A 17378-nucleotide genomic window follows, 5' to 3' on the forward strand; every position below is an offset into this window, starting at 1 on the left:
GTATTCTACATTTTAATAGTTATCTATCTACTAGTAGGTGAAAATCCCTGTGAACATAATGATGTGAAAGATAATCTATTTGTCCCTCTTAAGGACCTGTTCATAGTAAGTGCATTAGTCAGAGCTCCCTAGGCAGACATAATAGGATGGATTGGTATGTAGGTAGATATGTAGGTGGGTGGGTGGGTGGGTGGGTGGATTGGATGGATGGATAGATAGATAGATAGATAGATAGATAGATAGATAGATAGATAGATAAACTGACTGATCGACTCTCTTGGTTGTAGGGGTTGACAAATCCAAATTCGGTGCAGAGGCTGCAGACTAGATGCTCGAGCATGTACTGCAGAAATGTGTGAAATCTGTACGGTATAACAGCAGGCTGGGAATTCGGGGAGGGGGGTGGTTTCCAGTACAGATTTACAGTAGAAGTCTCCCTCCTCTGAGAAATGTGATTTTTTCATTAATACTTTCAATTACTTAGATGATTCTCATCCACATTTCCTAGTTAAGTCCACTATTTACTGTCAGCTGATGGTAAGTGCTAATCACATCTACAGAATACCTTCACAGCAGCATCTAGATGTCTCTAGATGTTGTTGGACACTTAACACTGTAATTGGGAACCATAGCCTAGACAAATTGACACATAAAATTTTATCATCACAGTAAGTGACCAACCAATAAATGCCTTTTGAATTAAGCATCTTATCTGCAGTTCAGAAATTTTTCTATTGCTGGTGATCATTTAATCTCTGAAAATCTTACACCACTAAATTCTGACCACTCTGAATGGAAAATAATGTTCTTTGAAATTCACAAATGAGCTTGCAAGAAAATGAGAGCATATCCAGAGGCCGAAAATGAAGACAGACTGAATAGTCAGACAGAGAGGATATTCTGTCTTAGGAACGTCAAGGGCTTAGCTTTTAATACAAGACACAGAAGATAGTGACTTGAATTGTCATAAGACAGGAGTCTTGGAAAATGGCCTTTGGAAAAATACTGAGACCTTTAATAAATTGGTGGCTAGAATAATAATATTCTCTTGTATATGTTTATATAAGAAATGTGTTTATGAAGGCTCATGTTCTTAATAGGAAAAATTCTCCCTTCAAGAATTCATAAGCACAAGCTTATTTCACTTGTGTTAATATAGCCTGGTGATTTGAGGTCCCACAAGTTCAATATTTAACTAAAATGTATGCCCAACCAGTGACAGCTTAGTAAAAAGTTTGGATCCCTAGAATCCATGTAAATGTGGAGTAGGAATGGACGCTCACATGTGATTCCAGCCTCAGAAGGTAGAGGTGGGATCCCCAGGTCGCAATCAGGAAAGGCCATATAGGCAAGCTCTGGGAATGGCTGAGAGCCAGCGCCCTGGTGAATAAGATAGAATGGTCAAGGAAGACACAAAGTCAACCTGCATGATTCGTGTATGCCCTGGCATGTATACACACATACATGTCATGCATATACTTAGGAAAAGAAAAACAAAAATGTGATCACTGCTTCAACAAGAGCTTACTTTTTTCTGTTTGTTTTTTCCTTTTGTTGTGATTTTGCTGCTTTGAGAACTGAATCTAGGACCTTGTGAGTGCTAGGCCCTAGGCCAGCACCTATCACTGAGTTACATCCCCACCTTTTTTTTTCATTTTTTAAAAGATTTATTTATTTATTTCATGTATGTAAGTTCACTGTAACTGTCTTCAGACACACCAGAAGAGGGCATCGGATCCCATTACAGATGGTTATGAGCCACTATGTGGTTGCTGGGAATTGAACTCAGGACCTCTGGAAGAGCAGCCAGTGCTCTTAACCTCTGAGCCATCTCTCCAGCCCCCCATCCCCAGCTTTTAAAAGAGGAAATTACACACTAGTGAAGACAAACAGAACTGTGAACAAGAAGGCAAAGCCGGATTGTGATAAAAAGAAGAGAAATACAGTAAAGCAAGATTAAGAGAAACAGAAGGTAGAATGAGGACTCTAAATGCATGTTCAATCATAATTCTAGAAGGAAGGGACAGAGAGAATGGAAGGAGACAGTTTTCAGAATCGATGGCTGAAAAATTTCCAAAACAATACAAGGTATTAGGATGTACATCAGGGTTCAAGGATTCAGCAAGGCCACATTTAGACATGTCACAGAATATCAAAGACAAGAGTCAGTCTTAAGAGCATCCAAAGACAAAAGAAATCCCCAGTGCAATTAGGCTGTGGTGCAAAACCAGAATGTTGAGAGAAAAAGTAGTCAGTCTCAAACTTTCATCCTAGCTCAGTTTACTTCACTGAAGAATGGGGATATCATAGAGACAGGCAAGGGTGTCAAGGTGATGTCATAGGTAATTTCTGAAATTAATACATTCACAGCTATTATCAGAAAGCAAATCCAAAGGAAGAAAAAACATGAAAGAAAGCAATAGTTAAAGAAATTGGTAAATATGCAAAGATCTAAAACAACAAAACTCAGAAAAATCCTGATGTATAAAACAACAAAAGCAGCGCATTCAGAGAACTCAAAGGAAGACAAGAGTGAAAGATGCCCATAGCATGTGGCAGAGAAGAGCGATAAGGAGAGACATGGGTGACAAATGTTAGATACCCTAAGGTTAGAGAGGGAAGAGCTGCTGCTTAAAGATAGCCAGGTGAGCAGGGTACGCGTGTGACAGAACTAAAAAGTAACCACAGAGAAAATAGCAATGAAAGGAATGGCATGATTAGTAAACAACTTTGAAAAGAAAAGCCAGGAAAGATGAACTCAACTTTACTTATCTAAAGCAGGCCAAGAAGCCTTAATATCCATCATTGTAAGGATAAATTAGAATATGTTTAAAACATGAAGAAGAAATGAGTCAGGACTTTATGTAACACCATGAGTACATGTCATGTATGAGAAAGGTGGGTAGACATAGAACAATAAATACCACTTATACAGAGTTCCCTAACAAGTAATACAGCACACAGTTGGTGGGTACAGGCACATGTAATAAAATTATAAAAACACGTAGAAAGAAATGACAAGATTCACTTGGAATTGTCTCTTGTGGAAGAAAGATAAACAGTGGGTTTTAGTGGTGTATTTCTTTTATAAAAATCTGAAAAGGAAATAAAGAGAAATAGTAAGACTGACAAAGCTAGGTGGTGGACAGACAGATCCATGTTTGGCATTCTTTAAATATTTCTGAGCACTTGAAAACTTACTTATTTTGATTAGTAAATGGCTTAAATTTGAAGGAAACTGTGTACCTGGTTGAAAAGTTATGTACTAATTAGTTAACTTTCACTTTTCCTTCATCTTAAGGCAAGCTATACAATAATCTCATGAATTTAAACATCTTCTACTAAGTCCGGTTACAATTCAAGACTTCAAAACAAAACAAAACAAACAAACAAAAAAAAAACCAGACTTGCATTTCTCCAAGGTCCTACCTCCCTAGGTGATAATTTGCTCAGAAGACACTGTACAGAATAAGAACTCAGGTTTATCCAACTTCCAATATTTGATGCCTTATTCAATGTCCTGACCACTGAAGAGAGTTTCGTTAAATTCCAGTTATGGTAGACATCAGGCTTAGGCAGAAGAACCCAAACTCTATAAGGAACGTTTGAGAAAAGAACATAGCCCTAAAGAAGTGATGTCTCAATGAGCCTGTTTACTATTCCCAAATGGTGGGCGTGGATAAGAGAAAGGCCGGGGAGTCTTATGTAATAGGCCCAGAATCAAACAGCAGGTTTCATGATGGAAAATTTCAGCTCAGTCGACAGTGAAAGAGAACAACCCTTAGCCCCATATGTCCCACTGAGGGCTCTTTCCTTTAATATTGTACTAAAGTAGATTTGATGACCTGGTTCTAAGTTTCCTACAGGGGAACATTAGAGGTAAGTCATTGAGGCCTTCAAGTGAAGTTGGCCACATGTGAGGTCGATGGTACAGAGAACAAACCTACTTTTAACTTCATATATGTTTTAGGAAAACGTCAAAAGAATAGAATCCAGAACCTAGAGAATAAATACTTCCCTAGAAGGTATCTTTCGTTATGAGAACACTGTCAGGATTTCTACATCACCATCACCCAAATTTGCTTTATAGGTCTAGTCTGCAGAAAGAAGTCTCTTGGTTATTGGTGAATCTAGATGTTCATCAGTGGATAAAGAAAATGTGAGATACACACACACACACACACACACACACATACATACACACACACACACACACACACACAATGGGGCTTTATTCAGCCATAAAGAAGAACATAAGTGTGCAATTTGCAGGAAAATAAATGAAACAAAGTTCATATTGGACAAGATAAACCAGACGTAGAAAAAATATTCTGTGTTCTCTCATATACAAAATCTGTCTATCTGTCTACCTACTATATATAGTAGAAGGGGATCATTGTGAAAAGGAACAGGTGTCCAGCATGAGCAGAGAATGGACACATGGGATAGCAATGGATGGGGGGGGGGAAGGGACATGATCCAAGTGCATTATATACAAGCATGAAAATGCTAAAACGAACCAACTGCTTTTGTTCAATTAATATACCCTAATGAAAACTTAAAGTTTGTGATGTTTTTCTTTTGTAAACCACTGTAATCAAAAAGAGGATTAACAGTTATAAAAGTTGCTTGTTAGAAAGGTATCAGACTGTGCCTAATGGGGCTGGCTGTCTCTACTAGCATGCATAGGTAAGCCTTTTAAAGGGATAGGCTCTTTCAGAAGTCATGCTTACTTGGAAATGTGTGTTAAAATATCAATGAACATTGTTATGCTCAATTATTTTTAATATATCAAATAAATGGAAACTAGCATAAATGTGAATATCTTAGAAAATTACTAGTACGTTCTGAGGCTTTTTAGTGGATGCCCTTTAAAAGTTCAATTTGTTGATATTATTGTTGGATTTGTTTAGTTGTTTATTTATTTTAGACACAGTTTCATTTCATAGACCAGGCCAGCCTTGAACTAACAGAGTTTGTTCAGAGATCTAATAGATCTTTGTTGAATGAGTAAATGAATGAGATTTATCATATTTAAAGGGTTCATAGAATATGTTTCACTATGACGATACTAAATAATCCTCTTCAAATAAATATGTTTGAAGTCCAAAAGGGACTTTGTCTTCAGGATTGGGTTGGGCCTTAAAACTACTACTTTTCAGGACTTGTTGAGTGTGAGGATTATTTCGAATCATTAACAGTGGCTAGAAGTAAGGACACATTGACAAAGAAGAGAGACAGATTAGTACCTGGCTTGAATTTCCTATTATACCAGCATTCCCACAAGATTCCCGTGGTGTGATCTTGGCCACTTTTCTCCTCTAAGTTTCAGTTTCTTCACCCATGAAGATGAAAAGAGGGCACCTAAAGATGGTCTCCCTTTCCTGTTGCTATACTCAGGTGCATCTGGGACACTATGGCATGTGACTTGCAGGACAGTGCCAGGTCTCCTTCCAGCATGCCAGAATCAGTTGTTATTACTGCATCTCCCCCTGAAGTGGTGCCAGCTGGAAAATTGTGGAATGGAATGTGCCACCTGCGCTGGGATTTGGAAATCCAAAGCATTATTGCCTTGAGATATGAAAATGTTTCTGCTGCGCTATGCTAGTGAGTGGGCTGACAATGCCAGCCACCACAGCTTACACTTGGCCTGAGAAAGGAGGCTCGAGCCTCCTCTGCTAATGGGAGTAGAGCATGGGAAGAGCGCCCTGAGTCTTTGCAGTTTGCTCTGTGAATCATGTCCTTCCTGGTGATTCAGCAGCCCAAGAACTAGCACATCCTCGGAGCGACAGAACCAGCTTCGCTGCACTCTGCAGTGCTAGGCCTTTTCCAGACCTTGTTTCACAAGCACTCTTAACAGAAATCATGATCTCTGTTCAACTTTAGTATCTGGTTTTGGGGAGAATTACCATCTTACTATAAAAGAGGCGTGGAAAGGAACATGGTTAGAATTTTTTCCCCTCTAAGGCCGGGTAGGTAGAATGAGCAACATTGTGCCTTTTTGATTGTGTTGTTGTTGTTGTTGTTTTGAGACAGATTCTTGTTCCCACTGTCTTCAGATTTGTGATTTCTGGCCTCTGCCTCCTGAGTGCTGGGATGACAGTGTGTGCTATTAGACTTGGATCTATTGTTAGATCTTGAAGTAGTCAAACATTTCCTTTCTGAGAGCCTGTTCCTCATAAATAATAAGTAAAAAGCCCCTAGGCAGAATTTTCTCTTAGAAAGATGAGAGATTGTGTTCTTGTTATAATGAGAATAAAATATGCAAGCCTTTCATTAACTGCTGTGTTGATGTATACCTGAAATAGTACATTAAGGGCTGGGGATGTACCTCATGGTGGAGTGCCAGCTCAGCACATACAAGGCCCTAAGTTTGTTCCAAAGAACCAACTAGCCCTGTCCCTACCTCCCAAAAGTGAAAGAAATGAACAATCAAACAATAAACATTTAAGACAGAATTCAGCCCTGTCATCTGTTAGAGTAAGTGTTCATTGTAAATGCTTATTTTTTGCATTTGTTTGAGCTGTGCATAAGATAAATATAGCAATTCCCATGTCAGCAGTGTTCTTGCTATAATGTTCTTTGTCTCTGTCTCTGTCTTCTCTGTCTCTGTCTCTGTCTCTCTGTCTCTCTGTCTCTCTGTCTCTCTGTCTCTCTCTCTCTCTCTCTCTCTCTCTCTCTCACACACACACACACACACACACACACACACACACAGAGTGGGAAACAGAATTGGCTCACATAGGTATGGAGATTAAAAAGTTCTCAGATTTTCAGTTGGCAAACTGGAGACACTAGTGAGCCAATAGTAGAAGTTTCAGCCTGTGTTTAGAAGCAATTTGGTGGCAGTCTAACAGACACACAGGCAGAGAGAGAGGGGATGGGGAAGGGAGGGGGAGAGGGGAGAGGGAGGGAGGAAGAAAGAGAGGGAGGGAGAATAGTTAGTTCATGCTTTAGACAAGGCCAGCCACATTGGGAAGACAGTATGCTTTACTGAGTCCACTGATTCAAATGTTAATCTGATTTTAAAATACTTTCACATGTTAGAAATGCTGTTTAAATAAATAACTGGGCACCTAGTACCCTACTCAAGTTGACACATGAAATTATCTGTCATAGGTGTGAGTCACATAAAGTAGAAGGGAGTAAGGTGAGCTGTTGAACAGTAGAACATGTAAGCTCTTCAAGGAGCACATACCCTCATGAGGTACATGGTACAGTGGGAAGGAGGAGAGACATAGCCTGTCTTTGTACTTTGTGGGTTCTTCTTTCCCCCACCCTTTATCCCCCCAATCCCCAGTTTCACCCCCTATCACTAGACAGGAGAGAAAGGAGGATAGAGGGGGGAGAGATCCACGATCTCCTTTCTTTCCTACAGTTTCTTTGAGCATGGCTACTAACAACCTGAGAACAACAACCACGCCTCTCGGGGCTCCAGCATTCATACACCCTCTGGAAAGTTCCCAGAATCTCAAATGTCACACAGTCACGGGAACTGTTTGCAGCTGGCAAAATCACACTTCTGCTAGGCAAGGCAAATTGTGGTCCACTACTGAGGACAATCTGAAGTATCCCCCTATCCCCACACCTGGGATTAAAATGAAAACACATCCTTATAATATTTCTGTGTTTTTGAAGAAACCAAAATTCCAAAATTGTCACTGAAGATATATGTGGAAATTTAGCTAGTGACACTAGTTCATGTCTGCTTAAAATGACAAGTTGATGGGTTTCAGATTAGGTTTTCTTTAAATAAAAAATTATTTTATGTGTATGGGTGTTTGGCCTGCATGTATGTCTATGCCCCATGAGCCTGCAGTGTCAGAAGAGGTCAGAAAAAGGTGCTGGATCTCCTGGAACTGGAATTACAGATGGTTGTGAGCAGCCATGGGTATTGGGGAACTAAGATCAGCCTGTTCTCTTAGCCTCCAGGCCATATCTCCGGGTCTTCATATTAGGCTTAAAGAAAAAAAGAAATTACTGTAGGAAGAGGAGATAGGGACCCTAAAGGATGATGACAGCGTGACTTTGCAGAGGACAGGGGTACAGTGGTGGTAACTGGGAAGTGATAGGCAAATAACTAGATGTAGGCAGTAGTATGCTTAGCAGGCTTTTCATGGTACAAATGGTGACCGGACAGCCGCCTCCTCAGCTCTCCAAGCCAAGCGCCCCAGGACAGAAGTGTGTTCTGTACCAGAACCCAAAGAAAAGGGTGCCTTCTCCTAATTCACGCAGCCAGGCATGAGTTTGAAATAGAGTGGCAGTGTGTCATGGGGAGGGTACTTCTTTGTGTCTAGGTTGCTGTTGAAGGACAGACCTGTGGCCTACAGTGGCAGTGACTGTTGGTATGATTTGTAACCTTCCATGGGAGACAAACCTGGAGTTTCTCAATGTCAGGGGCCCCGTTTATCTTACATTAAATACATCCCTATCTTTTGAAAATGACTGGCATAATTGTATAAGCCAGTCATGGAAAGAGAATCTGTCCATGACGGCAAAGCACTGTTCTGTAGCTCCACTGTAATTACAAACAAATGCATCCAATCTTCCCGTCATGTGTTCTCCCGAGTTACAGATTTTTCCCCCTAATTTTGATAACCTTGTTATCTCGTAATGCTGCATCATTTAATTACTCCCCAAAATAGATGTCTTCAGAAAATCTGCTCAAGAAAACTTGATTTGTTCCCAACTGAAGTCACAACTGGGTGCCTACTAGGGAATTCATTATTTTGAGAGCTTTGGGATTGATGTTAGGGGTCTCGTCTGCTAGCTGAAGACCTCCTGAGAATTACTTGGAGGAATTTAATAAACTGAGGAAAAAAGGACTAAGTGCAAATCCTCAGTGGCCTTTAAGCTCAGGACTCTATCAGGTTGAGGCTGGTTGCCCTCTCTGGTATTAATATCCAGATGTTGATCTGAAGCCAATTCAATAACCTTGTAAACATTTCCTGAGTGTCTGCTTTATGCCAAGCAGTAGAACAGGCATTGGAAATTAAAAAAAAAATGTGTAGCACACAGCCTGTCAGACAGAGATGTCCAGCATCTAAACAGAATCATCAGAAGAGCATTCGATTTTGTTAACTTGTGACACCCACTAACTAATAATTTTAAGTAAGCCAGTAGATTCGTTTCAGACTCATTTCCCTAGAAAAATCAGTAACATTGGGGTGGCTTTGCCATAGGAGGCACTAAATATTGTAGGGATGAATTTAGGTTAGGGTGAGTGACATCTAACCATCCAGTCTTTCTTCTTCCCCCACACTCATGTCTTCAGTTTGAAGAAGGATCATTACTGTAGTTTCCTGAAAACTGTAGCTATTGCACTGGGTTCTGTTTTTCTCTGCATAATTTTTCTGTTCATAGTGTTGTTGGTGTAGAACACAAGACCCAGTACACTGTATCACTGAATACTGCAGCTTGGCAAGACCGAGTAGAGCACTGAGAAGCCCTCCGTGCTGACTTCCCAATACCCTTGCTGCTGATAACATTTTTAAAAGTTCTCTCAGTCCTTTTGTTATTGCTATGACACCTCTCAGAATTATCTTGAGGGAATAATTTTCTGCCATTCTGGCTACTTTATGAGGTTGTGGTTGAACAATGGTTAATAATGTTCTGAGACTTATTCCCCCCCAAATGTGTTTTCTTACACTTAGTCACATTAAAACTCCTCTGCCACTTTTCTGCCCACGTGCACATCTTCGTTCCCCTAATCAGCTTGGCATTTTAATCTCTGAAAATGCTGAATGCCATCTGCGAACTTGGCAGTTTCCCCATGCACTCTTCCAAATCATTTATGAGGATGTTGACTAAGCTGTCAGTCCACTCGCTCTATCTAAACAATGCCTTCCTTGCCGTGTTTGATCCAATGACTCAATCACAGAATTAATGATACAAAACCAACCCCTGAACATTTCATCCACCAAGGCCAGTGCCAGTGTCTTCCTGTTCTTAATTTCTTAGTCCTAAATCAAATGTCCACAACAGGCACTTCCCCATGTACTGAAAGAAATTCATTCTATCCAAATCCAAATTTGAGTTAATAATCTCTTCACTGACATAAGGTTCAACCTTATCTCATCTAATGATCTCTGTTCCAGGACACTTGCAGTAGAATTCTGTGTCCCCTTCTTTCATTAAGTCCTGTTTTTCCAGTGCCAGTGTCGTATCCCAGGTAGTCTCTCGAGTTCCCAGGCTCAAACAAGTGACTGAGTTATCAGGTGAGTGCTGTGCAGTAACTGGGTGTCAGCAGAGCAGCACCCTCTGAGGTCCGATGCAGCACAGGCTCCCTGAAGCCCCATCCCTGCTTCCTTTCCTTCAGTCTCAACACGGTCTCTTGGACCTTGGCCTCACCTGACTATGTCACCTTACTACTTAAAATCTTGGAGAGTGTTTTTTAAAGCAGTTGGGAAAGCTTGAACATAGACTCAGTAAAGATATTAATAGAATTATTCACTTTGTTCATGAGACGACAACCTGGTTGACCTCTGCCACTATCCTAGAGTAGAGAGTCATGGGGAAGAAAAGGAGAGAGAGAAGATTCCAGGTTTTCAGGACAGAAAAAGCACACAGCACAAAGAGTATACATCATGTGAGTAATTGTATGGGTAACATGAAAAATTTAGGTATATATTATGCTACAATAAAATTAAATCATCTACCAGCTACAGGTCATGTTGAAGAATGGGAAGGACAAATGAGTTCTGGGATTCTCTTTGAAGTATTCAACCAAAGCCAAGTGTGGTGGTACACACTGTTAATCCCAGCACCCCGTGGAGGCAGGAAGATCAAGAGTTCAAGGCCAGCCTGAGCTATCTCAGACACTGTCTAAAGCAAATAAACAAACAACCTTAAACCACAGTCCCAAGAACAAATATGTGAAGGCCTGACAAAATAGTGCTGAGTTTTGAGGCAAACATTTTCTACAGTTAAAGAAAATAATACATTTTATTAGGGGTTGGAGAGATGGTTCAGTAGCTACAAGCGCTTGTTACTCTTGCAGAGGGTGGATCTTCAGTTCCCAGCAGGCTGTTCACAACTGCCACAGCTCCTGGGGGTTCAACTTTCTTTCTAGTTTCCTTAGATGCTGTGTATGCTGTGTGCAAGTGTGTGTGTGTGTGTGTGTGTGTGTGTGTGTGTGTGTGTGTGTGTGTGTGGCCTTAGCTGGTCCTTAAGTCTCACATATTCAGCCTGAACCCATTTCTCTGCTAAGCCATAGTGAGCTGTATACCTGCAGTATCTGGAGCCTTCCTCAAGCCCTTGCCTTCACATTCCAGTGTTTGTCCTCCTTAGGTCTACCATTTGAATTTCCATGGTGCCTGTTTGTGCTTCTGTGGCTGATTTCCTGCACCACCATCTTGTATGGTTGGTTTTGTGTCCTCATTAACCTGTGAAAGGAAACTTATGTGCCTGGAAGGTTGAGACAACCTTCTGAGCTATACTAATCTTTTGTTTTTATGTAGTTGTCATTGTGTGCTTTAAATTTTAAATATTTATAGAGAAGACCGAAGAGTGGAAAGATAATTGTTAGTTGTAAATCTCAGGACGTGTAAGAAACCTTAGCAATCACTCATTGATATTGGTCTTCTGTAGACGTTTTTGTCTACCCAGCAACTGCTAATACCCCACCACTCCCACCCACACTTACCACTGTTTACTCAGCAAATTCTTGCTGAATTTACTGGCATGCCACAGCACCCCCATGCCTGTTTTTGGGGGGCATGGCACAAAGTGTTATTTCTCTAGAGAAAGCTCTCTGCAGATGTGCGTGTTTTAGAAGAAACAATTAATTAGTGGCTCAGTGGGTAAAGGTGTTTGCTATTAAAAACAAGTCAGGTCCTCAGAAATCCAAGGTAGAAGGACAAACTGACTCAGCTGGTTGACCTCTGACCTACTCATGCAGGCTGTGAACATGTAAATAAAATTAAAGAAAAGAAGAAATATTTAAAACAAACAACAAAATCCCAATGCCACTCTTTTGTTGTGCTCAGGACTGAACCCAGGGCCTTGACCATGTCTAGTAGGAGCTGTGCCCGCCCTCCAGCTTTCATGCCCACCCCAACCAGGAGGAACGGGATGTGGAGAGTGATTGTAGGGGCCACCAAGCAGTAAGCAGAAAGTGCAACGCACAACTCTCCAGTAGGTGGCAGCAGGAACTCACAAACTCAAACAGCAGATCAGGCCTGCAGACTGGATTTTTACCTTTCTCCCCCAACTACCCGCCTCCCTCGTGTGTGTGTGTGTGTGTGTGTGTGTGTGTGTGTGTGTGTGTGTGTGTGTGTGTGTGTGTGTGTGTAAACAGAATCCTGTATTTCCAGTTTCTCAAATTCTTTTTAAAGCGTGCACTGCTTGGTCAAAAGAACAAGTCACTGAGAGGCAAAGACAAGCACTTTGTTAGAGATAATTGTCTAGACAAGTGCTAGGCATCTATTAAGTCCTTGGCTATTTCCAAAGCTCCAGGAGATTTTCTGTGAGCCTTCTGGAGCCTACTGATGCCGCGTTAGCAGTTCTTCTCAGTTTGAAATTTGGTCCTTATGCAAATGTCAGTCGTCTTGGGGAGGATTTAGATTAGGCCAGTTATTGGCCCCTATAGATAGAGTTTAAAAGCATGTTTTCTTGTGTGGATGGGTAGGGACAAGAGAATATGACAGCCTAGCACTGGCATGTGAGAAGAGACATGTAGGCCTGCAGAGACAGACTGGGTCCTTTACTGTAACAATGGCTTTTGGTTTTCTATGTCAGCCATCCACAAACCAGACCTCCCAACATCTTCAGTGGGTAGGCAGTTCCTGACTGTGAGCCTGCTAAGTGAGAGATGGGTGAAGATTTGGAAATTTAAGACGGCGGTGACTGTAATTGTACAGGCCTAAGTTCAGAACATGCAGTCACACAGCAGAACAGAGTAAATATTTTAAATCTAAAAGATTCTGGGAAGTCCAGGATTTATACAAGAAATGGTCTGAAGTGATAGTGCGCACACAGGGCAGGCATCCAACTATTAGACAACTGCCTTTGAAAGTGGCATTAGATGATCCTGCATTGAGCCAAGTGTCATGAGCAGACAATGCATATGGTAATAGTCCAGAAGGTGAGGAAATCACATTGATTACATTAACATAAACATTTGCTGTGTTTTCTAACTGTAAATTCACATTCCCATAGGATTTCAGGGCTTCTGGAACACTTCCATCAGGCTCCATTCCTTTTTAGAAACTTATAATGGGTTATAGTATGAAACTTTCACACATGTATATATATGTTCTGACCATATTCACACACACACACACACACACACCTATAACCATCTCTTGTCTCACTTCCATACACATAATACTCTTCATAGCATCTGCACCCCAGATATTATCAAATATGATAAATTACATAAAGCATTTAGTGTTTGGTTCTTAGCAAGCCTTTACTGCTAATTATTAAATTTGCCATTAGCTACCCCACCCACATTTGTTTTGTTTTCTTTTGTTTTGAGATAAAGTCTTAATATGTTGCCCAGGTTGATCTCAAACTTTTGGGCTCAAGCCATGTCCTCCCTCCCCCATCATGCACCACTAAAGATACTCTCTTCCTTGAATAACAAGAGTTATGTCTCGATGCCCCTGCTCATTTTAGTAATAAGGGGAGATGGTTTATTACCCGGTCCATTAAGGAAGCTGCACTCTGTTAAACTCCCATCCTCAGCTGCTAGGCTTATTAAGAAAATGTTACAATGGGGGGAAATTGACAACACAGGCTCCACAGATATTTTTAGTTTGTGCTGCAAGGGTTCTGTTTAGGATTGAGCACAAGGGTACAAATCTGGAGAAAAATCCATGCTAAGTGCTTACTCTGTTGCCATCTTATGTAAGGGACAGTATGGGAAAACCAAGGCAGGTGACATACACTTCCTAAACTTCCAGGCAGGAAGATGTGTGATATATGCTTTTCCTTGGGTGGGAAGAGATTTGATAATTCCGTAAGAAGCTGTGCCTATTTATCGCATCAGAAACTCTACAAAAATTATTTCTCATGTCTACTTATTAAAACGTAAGCCATAGCACCAGTGAAGCAGGGCTGAGAATATGGAGATCTACTCACAGGAAACACCCATTAAGTCACCATGCAGAGAGAGCATTTCATGCAGCTGTTACAGGGTTCCCACTGCTGTGTGTCACAAAGCCTATCACCGAGACACACTCTGGATTGAAAATTAAGGCCTGAAAAAGGTTTTGTAGTTCCAAGATGACATATGTGTGTGTGCTTGGAGCACACAGTCATGTTTACACCCCCACCCCACTGGGAAGGCGTGCTGGCCAGTGATAATGGAATTGTATGTGTTAAGACATGAATGGAGAAATGGACTGTTTACATTTTTACCCTTTTATGTTGTTTTGAATATAGATTGACTAATTTATCAACATAAACAACTTTGTTGTTATTTGTTTAAAGGTAGAATCCACAGGTCACACAGCCAGGAAAGGATTCAGCCAGCACTCACACCCCAGACCGAGGCTGCAGAGCATCTGTCCCTGGATCATAGCACACTGCATCCTGCTTGTAGTGCCCCCTTAAGCTCAGGAGGTGTTTTTGTCATTTGCTAGCAAGTCATGGCACTTATTACATGAAGTTTTTTCTAGAACACCAATCAGAATGTCCTAGTGCCAGTTGCTTCAAGAATGTGTTCACCCTCTAGAGGGATCTGTGCCTTGTCTGTTGCCATCTTGGCTCTTTTATGACAATAACACTGTGGCTTAGCCAGGAACAATCAGTGACCCTGGACCATGAAACACACACTAAGATTTCCAACAGGACAAATTACCTTAAGGAAAAGGCATTAGGATAGCTTACGAGGTTGGAATGGAGGAAAGGCATGAAAACAGTTCCATTAGCCAATTTGGTCAATGGGCAGGTGCAGGAAGTGGCAGATAAACCTAGCCAAGAGCTATAAATATCCCCCAGTATCACTGTTCGAAACCCACAAAATAAATGAGCAAGTTAGAAAACTTGGCAGCATGTAGCATCTAGATGCAAACTCTCAGTTCTCAGCTTAACTCACAATGTTTTCTGTGAGTCGGCATTCTGTTGAACTGTTTTGGGGTTTCCGTTTCCCCAGCAGTTCAATGGACAGGAAGCATTCTCTCTCTTGACTCCTTCACAGTGTTGTGAGAAACTAGTATGTCGAAGAACATACTTTGAAAATGCTAATCTGCACACAGAATGAAGAGTTATTGATAAAGTCTCCGAGGCTAATCTTACAGAAAAGCTATTTGAGACACAAAGGTAAGAAGAAACATCAAGAGAGCATTTGTGATAGCAGTGCAGGCATACAACCAAAGAGAAGCCATTTTGTTGGTCCTTTATTTTAGTTTGTCCTTGCTATAGTCATAAGCAAAGTGACTGAGTCTACTCGTAAGCAGATCAGTGACAGTGTCATGCATAGACAAAACTGTCAAGAGAGTGGCATGTGCTACAGGGCATGCTGGACTGTGAATGTTGCTCAGGGTCCTGGATGCAAGCGGATGTGAAACTTAGGAAGGAATTAGGGCAGAGGTGGGGGGTTGGACTTAGTGATCCATCTCCAGGATGGCCCAGTGCCTCAGAGGAGCAATTTCAGGGTGGCCAGGGACTTGGATAGCACAAATGACAACTTCCTAGAACGGTCTGTTCCAGAATCCATAGAGCAAAGGAAATAGCCTGGCCTCATCCTGAGTAAGTTGACAGGAATCAGGAAAGGAAGTATTTGTGGTGGGACGAGTACTTATAGCATCATTAAGTTTCTTCTGAGTAGAAGAAAAAATGGGGGGGGGGGAAATGCTGCAGCACATGTGATAAGTCATTTTCCATGGTGTGGGACAGTGGGGAAAACACAACAGAGGAAGATAGTGCTGTGTGGCATAGGGGCGCCGCACTCAGGGTCCCGTGTGACTGTGCCACTAACTTGCCAATGACCTTGGAAATGTCATTTTCTTCCTTTGAATTTTGATTCTTTTTTTTCCTTATTGTTGTTTCAAAGAATTGTCTTCCTGTTTGGTCAGTCATTATGAGGATCAATTATTCTTACAAGCAACTAGCATACAGCTCATAGAACACAATGTGAAATAAAATATTGGCATACTCCTTTATTTTGAGAAGAGATTTGGAAAACCTCCACTGAAACAAGCTAGTTGGAAATGTAGAACACAGGGGGAGAAGCAGGCATGATTTAGCCTACTAGGTGCAGGTACTCAGGCCCTTCTTTACAAACAGAAAACAAAGCCTAAATAGCAGAGAAGAAAAATCCTACAGAGAGAAGGAAGCTTAGAGGCAGGCAGGAAGGAATACAACTGCAAGAATGTGGTCTCCTCATACAGGCCCGATGCAGGCCATTAATGCATAGGATGAAGCTCCTCTCAACCCTGGCAGATTGGGAGGACACTGGGCTGCATAACTTAGCATCACTTGTTTTCCCCAATGTCTGTGATACAGGCTGTATATGCTCGGTTGCAGTTGCTTTCCTTGGTTGTCAGCTCTTCTGGTATGTGTATGAAGAAATCAAGAGTTAATAGCAATCTCTCTCTCTCTCTCTCTCTCTCTCTCTCTCTCTCTCTCTCATTCTTTCTATTTTGATCCCATCTTCTTTTTTAAAAAATAGATTTCTTCTCTCATACATCACATCCCAAGCACAGTTTCTCCTCCTTCCACTCCTCCCAGCTCTGTCCCAGATCTCCCTCTCTTCCATTTCCCATCACAAAAGAGCAGGCCTCCAACAATAGGGCAAAGCAAAAATTCTTACACTGAAGCTGGAAAGGCAACTAAACAGGAGGAAAAGAGTCTTAAGAGCAGGCAAAAGAGTCAGAGACACACCCACTCTCACAGTTAGGAGTCCCACAAAAACACCAAGCTAATATCAAAAGCATATACAGAAGATCCAGTACAGACCCGTGCAGGCCTGTGCTTGCCACTTCAGACTCGTGAACCCCCCCATGAACCCTGCTTAGTTGATTCAGTGACCCATATTCTCCTGGTGTCCTCCATTCCCACCGACTCCTATAACCTTTCCTCCCCTCTTCTGAGGGATTCCTTAAGCTCCAAGGGTAGGAACCCAAAGGAGATCTCTAATTTCGACTCTTTCTCCTCAAGTTTGGCTATGGGTCTCTGTATCTATTCCTATCTACTGCTTGAGGAAGGTCTCTGATGATGACCAGAAGAGATACTGATGTATGAGTATACCTGAATACCAGTAGGAGTCATTTCATTGATTGTTTTTAAAGATACATTATATTTGTCTCTTCCCTAGGTCTCTGGCATATCCGGTCTTTGGTTCTTGGCCATCCAAGCAGTGTTGGACATGTGCTTTCTCTCATGAAGCGGCCTTAAGTTAAATTAGACATTGGTTGGCCACTCCCACAAGC

At 41.5% G+C, this 17378-nt stretch overlaps 1 protein-coding gene across 2 annotated transcripts in view; it reads left to right on the forward strand.

Annotated features, from left to right (window-relative positions):
• Syn2 (synapsin II) overlaps positions 1-17378 on the forward strand; it is a 157927-nt gene that overhangs the window by 91014 nt on the left and 49535 nt on the right. The gene's annotated exons all lie outside the window — the stretch shown is intronic.

Source organism: Rattus norvegicus, chromosome 4, assembly GCF_036323735.1.
Source record: "Rattus norvegicus strain BN/NHsdMcwi chromosome 4, GRCr8, whole genome shotgun sequence".
Classification (NCBI taxonomy): domain Eukaryota; kingdom Metazoa; phylum Chordata; class Mammalia; order Rodentia; family Muridae; genus Rattus; species Rattus norvegicus.